This window comes from Lissotriton helveticus, chromosome 8, assembly GCF_964261635.1.
Source record: "Lissotriton helveticus chromosome 8, aLisHel1.1, whole genome shotgun sequence".
NCBI classification, from domain to species: domain Eukaryota; kingdom Metazoa; phylum Chordata; class Amphibia; order Caudata; family Salamandridae; genus Lissotriton; species Lissotriton helveticus.
In genome coordinates, this window is record NC_136069.1 from 1,332,928,087 (window position 1) to 1,332,939,216 (window position 11,130).

The 11,130-nt window shown below is 40.9% G+C and overlaps 1 pseudogene; it reads left to right on the plus strand.

Moving 5' to 3' along the window:
* Positions 1 to 1,819: 1,819 nt before the first annotated feature.
* On the plus strand, positions 1,820 to 2,653 carry LOC144773346 (ferritin heavy chain B pseudogene; annotated as a pseudogene).
* Positions 2,654 to 11,130: the final 8,477 nt, after the last annotated feature.

Below are 11,130 nucleotides of genomic sequence, written 5' to 3' on the forward strand. Positions count from 1 at the left end.
CCTAGTCCTTAATAGAATTGAAAATTCTTGTCACGAATGTTTGCAAATTTTGAATTCATGGTTTAACTTGTAGAATCCTGCTAGTCATTATTCTATATAAGAAAACTCACTCATTGGGAAACAAACGCCCAGTAGAAGGCAATTCCTGCCTAAACACTCTAATCAGTACTTTGTGACAGGCATCGCACAGTGTATACGCATGTGTGCATGGATGTATACAGTGTGAGCCTACCTACAAAGCAATAGAGCCCTGTACACAAGTTGGGTTATACTAAGAGTGAGACAACAGTTACTCTGTGTAGGGGTACTAAGAAGAAGGCAGACCAGATAATAAAATCAAAACTAAAGTGATGTAAATGTGATAAAATTAGATAACCTTGCTGTTTATTTTAGGGTGTCAGCTGTCCATTTGAGCTCTGGACTTTCGCCTGAATGAAAGATAATTGGAATCTGACAAAGCTTAGGTTTCAAGTTGTTCTTCAGTCTGCAGCTCTGCACCCCATTCAACTGCCTCTGTGTTTCTTCTTCTTAAAAGCTCTTTGTTGGACCAAATGGGAAGCCGACCATAAGCGTCTACCCAGGGTATTGTGATTTGAGTGATTCTGGAGTAGCCAGGAACTTTTCCAGGGTAGATTTTGCTAATGATGCAGAGAATTTTAAATGTATCCCCTCTCACAAGATCAGTGGATTTAACTCAGAGCAGGCCTCATATGAACTTAAGTGTAGCCTCAGGCATAAACTGGCTGTCTGGTTGTGCAACTTTTGCAATACACTTCTGCGTGTTTTAGAAAGCCGGACTCACATTTGCTCAATAAGCAACTCAGAAGGGAAGGTAGATTATTCTGAGTAGAGACAGTTGAACAGTAGCACCCATGACCACAGCAATGACATCCAGTATAAATGCAAATTGGGAGTCCAATATGCTTGTCAATTTCTTAGCTTTCTTTGTCAGTGTGACTTCAGGCATGTGGGCCAGTTGCTCAGCAGAAAATTAGGGTGTTCCCCGCCCAGGACACTACACTGGTGATGGCTTCGTTTAGGCTGAGGAAGCTCACATTACAAGGGGCGTTTTTTAACTCAATAGACCAGTGGAGGCCGCCGTATGTCTAAAGTGGTAGGGCGGCCGCGTGGGAGACAAAGGGAGTTGGGTAATAAACTAAAAATAAAAAATATATGACCTGAAACTCCGCTCCCGCTGCCAGCCGCATCGTTGCTCCTCTCGTCCGGCCCGGATGTGGATGGGACTCAAAGCACAGGCTCACACCCAATACAGACGCTGCTCTCATAGCATGAGAGCAGAGCCAGGATTGGTCTGAGTGGCCTTGTTTGCTACTCAGACAGAGCCTGGGAGCCTGTGGCTTTTCTCCAACCCGGCTGTGCAGCACAACTGGGTTGGAGAAACAAAACTGCGCATGTCTGTTTGGCCTGAAACGGCTGTCCAAACTTACATGCGCACTTATAAGTGCACACTACCCTTCTTCCCTGCCATGCCCAGCCCTCCCTATACCTATTGTGTGGCTCAAACAGCGATAGATAAAATGATAATATTGTGTCATCATCATTTAATTTACCATCTGCTGGCTCTGGGGCGACGCTCCTCCACCATTAAGGAAGAAACCTTTGCTAGGACTTCTTGGCACTTGAAATGACTCAACAATACAAAGCTAAAGTTGAGAGAAGACTTGATGTAATGACCTTTGTAGAAAAAGGGTGGGGGAAATCACAATACTTAGTCGAAATATCAACAGTATTGAGTTCACAGTATCGACAACAACTATATTATCAATGTAGGTCGATATAGATTTCAGACAAGTCTGAGTTGTGTTCTTGCTTCAACAGTGTTTGAACGGAACGTGACTCCGAGTCCAGCGCTCGCCTGAAAACTTTATCCATCTTTTACTTATATCGATCGCCAACAACCCCACCATCAGCAACGCCATGGAGTCCCAGGTGCGCCAGAACTACAACCGCGAGTGCGAGGCGGCCATCAACTGCATGATCAACACTGAGCTGTACGCCTCCTACGTCTACCTGTCCATGTCCTACTACTTCGACCGGGATGACGTGGCCCTGAGCCACGTGGCCAAGTACTTCAAGGAGCAGAGCCACGAGGAGCGCGAACACGCCGAGAAGTTCATGAAGTACCAGAACAAGCGCGGTGGGCGCGTAGTTGTGCAGGATGTCAAGAAACCCGAGTGTGACGAGTGGAGCAACACCTTGGTAGCCATGCAAGCGGCCCTGCAGCTGGAGAAGACCGTCAACCAGGCCCTGCTGGACCTGCACAAGGTGGCATCTGACAACGTGGACCCCCATCTCTGTGACTTCCTGGAGTCTGAGTACCTGGAGGAACAGGTTAAGTCCATCAAGGAACTTGGCAATTACATCACCAACCTGACGCGCCTGGGCGTACCCCAGAATGGCATGGGCGAGTACCTGTTTGACAAGCACACCCTGGGGGAGAGCAGCTAAGCTCCCCAGGGAGGGAACACCAGCCTGCTGTACACACCAACGAAGCCACATTGTTATGTCATTTACACTGCTGTGATTCTATCAAAAGGTGTATGTGAAGTGAGGTTCTTGTATATGTATCCATGCTTCTGGTAGTGGCTGCTGTGCTTGTCAACATGTTTCCAAGAAATAAAGGTTTTCAGGATAAAGAAAAAAAGAAAAGAAAAAGACAAGTAAATCCATACTTAAATATGTACCTACCTTGATGATGTAGTTGTAGTTGATATTGTGGAGTCGATATGTTTACAGGTGGAATGTGTTGCAGTTAATGCTGTGATACACAGCCGAATGAAACTGAGAAATAAGTCTGCTGATAGCTAGTGGAACACTGTTTCATAACTTGTGAGCAAGGGAAGAAATGCAACTTTACATAAAAAATCGAAAAGAGACTAGGAATATCGTTGCCTTTTCTCTTTTGTGTGTGGTTTTTTTTCTCCTCTGTCAGGTGAGTACGAAAGGAAACCCTCGAAATAATAATTGCCACTGTACTTTTTATGGGATCTACTGAGAAGAACGTCTCACTGTAGAGTAAATGAAACGTGGAGGAAGTATTGCAGACTGTTGCTGCAGTGTGTAGGCGCTAGCTACAGAGTTGTTTCGGTTATAACTGCTTTATCTATTCTAATCTATACTTTTCATTACTACGTGGAAGACTTTCCTCCTTTCCGAATATAGCACCCCTGCTTTAAATATAAGAATCCCTCCCTCCACCCTCCGGCTCCCCCATACGCCCACCCACGTAATCCGAGCCTCTGTATTTACACGCTAGTCAGAAAGGCACAGCAGTCACGGAGCAGAGTCACCTTTTAAGTGAAAGCATGTGAGGTTTAGCGTTTAGTCCTCTCAAAGAACCGTCATCTCACAGAGCTCTGAGTCAGTCCCAGAATGCTCTGCGCGTTGAGTCACGCTTCCTGCTGGAAATGACAGCACTTCCTCATCAAGCTACTAGCACTTGCCCGCTTCTCAACCCTCCCTGCTATCAGGAACGGACTCAAGTGCATGGCACAGTTTTTCCGTGGTCCATGGGGAGCTGAAACCGTTTCCGAGGGCGAAGATATAAAGTGAGTCAGCGGATGACAAATCGAAAAAAAATAAGAAAATGAGCTTCGGCCTCATGACTGGCACAGAAAGGAGAGTGTGCTGGCAAGCGGCGGCCGCTTTAATTTCACTTTATGAGCTGTTCATGGTACTTGACTTGTATAAAATATAAACACCAAAAGCGAATAGTCACTGCTGTCATTGTGACTGTCTCGACCATGTGAAAGTCTGACTCATCCAGGAAAAAACTTAATGTACGTAGGAGACGGAAAATCGAAGAATCTCTGTGCCACATCTGTCGTCCTCTTACAAAGTCTGCGCGGCACCAAAAGCTAACAGAAAGTACCTGTGTAACGGTGGCAGCGAATATACACAAATACATATTTAATACTGTTATTTAGAAGAAAGTTTAGTAATAGCAAATCCAGTAATACGGCATTATTGTTGTTATTAATATTAATAATAATATTATTATTATTATTTTGGTAGACATTTTTAAGTGTCCCTTGAGCTGTGTGAAAACTTAGCATTACACAAGTAAACACATTCCCCACCTTGTGGAATGGTGCAATGTAGAAAGAGTGTTCTAAAGTAAGCATTTAATAACAGATTACAAGGTCATTTCGTACATGGCTAATGGTCCGCCCGGCTGGCGGAGGCCATCTCCTCCTCCACTGAAGAAGACTTTCTGGCATAGTTAAGGATCCACACCAAAAGGTGGCCATCGTTTTGCCTAAAGTACTTACACTTCTGCAGCAGAAGGCCTTTTGGAAAAACTATAACATGTAGTGGTCGGTCGGCATTTTTGTTTGTTTTGCAGAAACAAACCCTCATAACCCTCGCACTTGACCCACTTCAAATAATACACATCCCACATATACATTTATGAATAAACTTACAGCAGCCGTGTGTTTGCATTTTTCTGTTGGAATAGTGGCCACAGTTTTATTACATGCATGGTCTATACGTTACATCATTAACCTCGTAAATCGCAGTGGTCAGTCATAATTCAAGATGACAAGGCCATAAAACATTACAGTGTCATAACTCATTCTGACACAAATCATTCTGTTAGAAGCATAAATCATAATTACGAGACCACGGTTGACAAATCATGAATCATCTCTGCCATACATAAAGCATTTCAACAGGATTATAAAACCTTGCTGCATGACAGGTCATAAATCATCAACGGTTGACGTCCTAAATCATCTCTGCCATATATCAGTCAAGTCCTTGCCTTTTGCTTGTCATAATTCTGACACCCTTTGTTGTCAAGGCCATCCTCCATGCCGCTTTTTAGGGTCATAAAGTTTTGTTGGTCTTATGTTGGTTCTTTCTCTGATCATGAGTGTGGGTAGCCTCTTACTGCTGTTTGTCTCAACTAGCTACCTTGTCAGTTCATTTTGTGCCCTGCCAACCGTCGGGTCTTGGCTGTGAGAACCGCGTTTCTCTTACTCCCCCATTGGCATACTTACCCTGCTGTAACGCATCTCAAGGTAAGTGGCCTTCCTCCGGCTCACCGCACTCCGGTGTGCCTCCTTTACCAACCAACGTATCCCTTTTACTGCCACACTGCTTGAGGGGCTCACATTCCCAGGCTGCTTCCCCTTTCGTCTTTAGGTGTTTGCTTTTTCTTCCTCTTTTCAGTGCAGCCCACAACTAACCTGTCCGGCTATCACATGTACACCTCAGTGTCCCAGCTGTCAGGCCTCCCAAGGATAATTGTTATGGCAACTCTTTCCCTTGTGACGGCCGTTTTTATGGTTTAATGAAGCCGTTTAAACATTGTCCAGGACGCTTTGGGAATCATCTACTCGCAGATGAGCGCTGGCCACGAGATACTAATTGACTAAGGTTTCACCAAAGAACAGGAGGTACCTTCCCTGTATTGTACTGAATGGTCAGAGAGGTACATGCTCAACATATCATTGTGAATATATCAGACTGTGAATACATAGCAACCATATGGTGGCTGACGCTAAATATAAAATCTGTCAGAAAATTAATTATTGAGCCCCGAAGAAGTCACGGGTGTGACGAAACGCGCTGGAAACAAGCAATTCTGTTATTTTAATTGAGAAATTGAATAAAGAAAATTGAAAAATCTTATTTGTGGGAAGTTTCTGTCTGGATATCAACAACACCTTTGAAATAAAGAAATTTGATAATCCAATACTCGTATACAAACCTTGGTGCGGGTCAATTTTTTGTGAAGCCGTTTAAAGGTGCTGTCTCCGCCACGCAGTAAAGTGCAGGTCGGAATGAAATTGAAGACGTTTGAAGTACTTCCAAATTTGCTTTATTCCATGTTATCAGCAGCTCCACAGGAGTACAGCTGTCCACACCGAAGCGCAACTATTGAAGTCGGAGCCTCGGAGTAGACAAGAACTTAAAGAATGCAGCCTTTAAAAATACACATATACAAGGCTGCGAACGCCAATGTGATGACACAGAGCATGGAAATACAAGAACAGTAATAACATAGAAGAAAAGTATTAAATAAACAATAAGCACAGTTACATAATAAAGCAAGTGTAACACTTTACATCATCTCCTTTTTATGAACAATGAGAAGAGACCTGTAAAAGAAAATTAGATTAGGACATATAATAATCTTTAAACCTGACAGGAATAGAACAATTTCGAGATGACCTAATAGACCCTGGAGAAGAGGGTAAATCGATGGAGGTGGAAGTTTGCGATGTGGAGGTGAGATGGTCAGAGTGATGAAAGATGTCAGAAGAGGCACCTAAAGGAAATTGTGAACAATCCTGAACATCTGCAAAAGTGTGTTTGAATGAAATTATTTGGTTAGCTTGTTCAGGTTATAATTTGACTACAGCTCTCTTGTTCCACCACCCAGTTTTTCCCAAAAAGAGAGACCCTTTAGAGGTTTTTAAGACCTGAGTGGGGGCAGAAAATTTAGAGTCACCTTTATTTACTTTGTTGGGATTCTTGATCAAAACCCAATCACCAATTTGAAAATCAATAAAAGAAGAAGAATAAGAAGAATCAAAAGGTTTTTTATGTACATTTTGTTCTCTCCCAAAACGTTTTTTTAAAGAACTTTGTCCTGACAGGCTAAACATGAGAACGTGATCCAATAGGGATCAATGTTTCCATTGGGTTCCCTTCTTTTGAGTAGTCTGAAAGGAGAAATCCCTGTAGCACAATGTGCAGTGGCAAGGTAGGACCAGATGTTTCTTCTTAGGAAAAGTCAACACCAGTGTTGCAGGCCAAGGCGGATTGTATGCCTTCCTTAATAAATCTGTTCATTCTTTTGATAAGGACATTTGAAGAAGTTGAATATTGGGCAACCTTGAGGTGTTTGCTGTCATGAATGGCAAAAAATTCTTGCATAAGTGTTGAGCAAAAATGAGAGGCATTATCAGAAACAATTTCTCTGGGTGAGCCTTCTGATGGAAACACTCTGCGTAGAAAATTGACGACTGAAGAAGAATTTCGAGTTTAAACCAAGCTTCCTCAGGGACTTCTACAGAATGTAAAGGAATTTGGTGGTTTTCCAGTGTTTATCTGAAAGTAAACAGGTATTACAGTTGTTGAACCAAAGAGTGACATCTTTATCTAGAGCCGTCCACAAAAAATGCTCCTTTAGTTTCCTTGAGGTAACACCTATACCTATATGTCCTTCATGTGCTCATTGAAACACCTTTGAGCGAAGGGACATGGGGGGAGCACATTGATCACCACGCATAATGATATTGTTGACAAAAGAAAGTGCATCAGAAATGCGAGCGTATGATTTCAGAAGAGCAGGAAGCAAACGCTCTTTGGGTCAATTAGAAATGATCATATTCTTGACAGCTTCAAGTGTAGAGTCATTGTCAAATGTCTAAATCCAATCTGAATGTGAGAGTGTAATGGGAAACTCTTCAATTAAAGCAACAACACTTTCTACATCATCGTATTTTGAGTCATAGGAATCATCAGTAATAGTAATCTAGAAAGTCAATCTGCCCTGACATTGTGTCCCCCAGAAATATGTTGATTGCTAAAGTTATATTAATGTTCACATAGGCTCAGCACATACTCATGTATTAGGTAGTCATAAGAAATTATCGCTGCGTCAACAGATTCAGATACCGCACCGAGTGTTCCCTCATACTGATAAAAATTGGTGGCAATTGTACCGCTTTGGAAAACTTTCTAAAAATAAATAAATAGGTCCAGCAAAAGAGAATATTGTGGTGCCTTCAGAATAAAAAGATACCATTGTTAATAGGAACATCCCATTTAACCGATTTGTACTTGGTTTGGATTCGATTGAAAGAATAAGTAAAAACGCAATGAGCCTTGAAGAAGTCTCGTGGAGACGAAACGCGCCGCGTCGGCAATGATGGCTATGATTTTTGTATTGTGTTTTTAATTGAATGAATGATCATCTATTAAATACCAAATAAAGAAGGAAAAACTATTTCTTAAACAATTGGAGCTTCTAATATTTTCTTTGGGGGATTGTTTTCTTTGAACTTGAATGACTTTGCTTTGAGAATATTAATCTTATTACATTTCTTATGACTAGCTAATACATGAGTATGTGCTGAGCCTATGTGAACCTTGTGTTTTTGGTCATCCAAAATTTAAGGGAACTAGGTGGGTCAGGTTCCCAGCTCTTGCACTACCTCCTTCGTCTGAACTTCACAAAATTATATATGTACCGGTGCAGGTCTCAAGTGCCTTGACCTCTCATTTGGTGTGTTTTAAAGCTATATTAATGCAGTCTTGAAAGAATACGAACCAGTCTTGTAGACGCTTTGCCAGTGTCGTTGCCATTGAGTAAATTCAAAAGTGGTTTGTGGTCAGTCAAAAGAATAAAATGAGAACCCCAAATGAAACTTAAAACTTTTTCAACAGCCCAGGAGCAGTCAAGAGCTTCTCTCTAGATAGTGCTGTAATTCATTTCAGCAGTAGAGAGAGCTCCTGAGGTAAAACCTATAGTATGCTCTTTAGCACCAATCCACCGGCAGAGTACCCTGCCTAATTCATGTTGACTAGCATCAACAGAAATGGAACATTTAAAACCAGGGGTGAAAGAAGACTAAGCAGATACTTCAATAATGACTTTTGTGATAAGATTAAAAGCACTATCAACTTCTGGAGACCAAACAAATGTCAAATTTGTTTTTAACAGGACACGCAAAGGTTGAACAATTTGAGAGTAGCCTTGTATAAATCTCGAATAATATTCAGTCATTCCCAGAAAGGATCTCAAAGAATCTTTATTCTTGGGAATTGCAATACTAGAAATAGCTTGTGTTAGGGAAAACTTTGGTTTTATGCCTTTGCCAGAAATGCAGTGTCCCAAATAATCAACTTCTGTCTGAAAAAATGTCCATTTATCTTTGCCCAAAGTAACACCAGCATTTTTGAATCGAGAAAGAACTTCTTTTAAACTGTGAATATGTGCTTCCTTGTTTTTTGAGAAAATAAGTACATCATCTTGGTAAACTTGTACAAATTCAATGTGTTTCAATAAACAATCCATACATTTTTGAAAAACACTGGCCGCAGATGCCAGACCAAATGATAACCTCAAATATCTAAATGCCCCGAAGGGAGTAATGAAAGTGGTTAAGTCTGAGGATTGAGATGCTGAAGGGATTTGATGGTATGCACTACGGAGATCAAGCAAAGTGAAGTATATTGATCTACTGATGCCAGTTAATAAATCTTGGTTTTTGGGGAGGGGATGACAATCAATAATTATATTTTGTTTAAGGGAGCGAAGATCCACACACAGTCGGTTACTTGAATGTTTATTTTCTAACAATAACAATGGGACTGACCCATTGGGATGAATTAGTTGGTTCAATAATACTGTCTAAAACCATTTTGTCTAGTGGCTTTTTTAGATCATCCCTTACACTTAAAGGAATGGATCTTAGCTTGTGTGTGATGGGTATGGCACCAGCCTTGAGTTTAATCAAGTGTTCAACATTTTTGATTTTACCTATGAAAGCATTGAAAACATCTGGAAATTCAGAAATTATTTCATCAATTAGTGGCTTCAAGTATTCAGAAACTAGAGAAATGGACACATCGTTGAGCTGGGTTTTCTGAGCCATTTTAGCCAGATCTCTTCAACCAATAATATTCTTGCCTTTAACAGCAACAAACATTTTTGTGTTAATATGTTTACCCAAGCAAGTTAAGTCAGCAAGAAAGAAACCCAGCATGTCTATGTATTTGTCACAATAGGCTTTAGGAATAATGTCTAAAGATTGTAACTGAACATGTGCAGACCAATACAAATCAAAAAGTGAGTCACATAGGATGGTCACAGGTGCACCGGAATCTGCTTTCATGTTGATAGACCTATTATCAATAGTGACTTTGCAAGTGGGATCTTTAATGTGTTCAGAGCTAAACAAATCTTCATTTGTGTCAATAGATAAAATAATCTTTTGTTTATCTACCTGAGAAATTAAATGCACAGTATTAATATCAAGACTCTGTAAAGGCGGATCAATCGAAGAGACATTAAGATCAGGGTGTTCATTTGAAGAGATAGAACTAACACAAACCATTTGTTTGCTCCTGCAAACAGTTTAAAAATTACCTATTTTGTGGCAATTAGTACACCTCTTACCGAGAGCTGCACAAATGGGACTATTGCCCAGATGTGTCTTGGAACCGCACCTGTAACAAATAATATTAGTTTTCTTTTGAAAAGGTTTGACAAATTTGTTTTCAACAGCTATAGCATTAATTACACACTCATTTTGCACTAAATTGGCAGGTGAGACACCGTCATTTGTGATACATTTCGAAGAAATGATGGCCCTCTCAATACTTTTAGCCATGTCTATAACCTCTGACAAGGTTGGATCTCTACAACTTAGAATACGTTCATGTATTTTTTTATGGTAACAACTATACACAATCTGGTCTCTAATGGCCATGTCAAGTGATGCACCAAAATTGCAGTCCACAGCCAAATTTCTAAGTACTGAAATAAATTCCTCCACTGTCTCGTTTGGGTCCTGTTTGCGTTCCATAAAGGTAAAGTGTTCCAGCATTACATTGGGTTGCACCAGAAACTATTTATTAAGTCTCTGCACGGCGTCTGTGTAAACATTCCAACCATCACCGTTTTCTGGAGGAGGAATGGAAGCTGGGAGATTGTCAAATATTTGTCGACCATCACTTCCTAAATGATTATATAATATGGCTACTTTGCGTTTTGGAGAATATTCCTCACTGTCAAGTGCAACAAAATAACTTTAAAAACTGCAAAACCACGTTTTCCATGATTCTTTCGGTTTACCTGGGACCGGAAGAAAGTGGTTTAATTGAACAACTTGTTGATTGGATGCCATATTTAATTATTGGTTTGATAAATAAATCATAAGACCAGTTGAATGTACATAAAGTCAATGTTGTCAAACTGAAATAACAAACATCCACCATACAGGTAGTAAAAAATACAGCCGTAGAACAGTTATTTCAAAATAAAGCTTGCAGGAAACAAATAGCTCCACTAGGGGATATTACGATGTTGTGGCAGCAATAAATCTAAAGTACGGCACCGACCGCAAGGTGAGCGGCATCGAGCACGGA